Genomic DNA, 1,367 nt, shown 5'->3' on the forward strand with positions numbered 1-1,367 from the left:
GGCTACACGCGCCGTGAGCGGGGGCAGACCCAGTGCGGCTGAGGCACTGCGAGCGCACGCCAGTGTTCTTTGTTTGCAGCATCCCTCCCTCCCTCCCCACAGCGCGACTGAACAAAGAGAAGAAATACAGCTCCACCCATCAGAACACCGACACAAGATTGCCTAACCAGGAAACCTTGACAAGCCACCTGTACAAACCCACACACAGCGAGGAAAAGCCACAATAAAGAGAACTCCACAAACTGCCAGAATACAGAAAGGACACCCCAAACTCAGCAATTTAAACAAGATGAAGAGACAGAGGAATAGCCAGCAGATAAAGCCAGCAGATAAAGATAAACAGGATAAATGCCCACCAAACCAAACAAAAGAGGAAGAGATAGGGAATCTACCTGATAAAGAATTCCAAATAATGATAGTGAAATTGATCCAAAATCTTGAAATTAAAATGGAATCACAGATAAATAGCTTGGAGACAAGGATTGAGAAGATGCAAGAAAGGTTTAACAAGGACCTAGAAGAAATAAAAAAGAGTCAATATATAATGAATAATGCAATAAATGAAATTAAAAACACTCTGGAGGCAACAAATAGTAGAATAACAGAGGCAGAAGATAGGATTAGTGAATTAGAAGATAGAATGGTAGAAATAAATGAATCAGAGAGAATAAAAGAAAAACGAATTAAAAGAAATGAGGACAATCTCAGAGACCTCCAGGACACTATTAAATGCTACAACATTCGAATCATAGGGGTTCCAGAAGAAGAAGACAAAAAGAAAGACCATGAGAAAATACTTGAGGAGATAATAGTTGAAAACTTCCCTAAACTGGGGAAGGAAATAATCACCCAAGTCCAAGAAACCCAGAGAATCCCAAACAGGATCAACCCAAGGCGAAACACCCCAAGACACATATTAATCAAATTAACAAAGATCAAACACAAAGAACAAATATTAAAAGCAGCAAGGGAAAAACAACAAATAACACACAAGGGAATTCCCATAAGGATAACAGCTGATCTTTCAATAGAAACTCTTCAAGCCAGGAGGGAATGGCAAGACATACTTAAAATGATGAAAGAAAATAACCTACAGCCCAGATTATTGTACCCAGCAAGGATTTCATTCAAGTATGAAGGAGAAATCAAAAGCTTCTCAGACAAGCAAAAGCTGAGAGAATTCTGTACCACCAAACCAGCTCTCCAACAAATACTAAAGGATATTCTCTAGACAGGAAACACAAAAATGGTGTATAAATTCGAACCCCAAACAATAAAGTAAATGGCAACGGGATCATACTTATCAGTAATTACCTTAAACGTAAATGGGTTGAATGCCCCAACCAAAAGACAAAGACTGGCTGAAT

This window comes from Bison bison, unplaced genomic scaffold (genome assembly GCF_000754665.1).
Source record: "Bison bison bison isolate TAMUID 2011002044 unplaced genomic scaffold, Bison_UMD1.0 scf7180017864514, whole genome shotgun sequence".
NCBI lineage: Eukaryota > Metazoa > Chordata > Mammalia > Artiodactyla > Bovidae > Bison > Bison bison.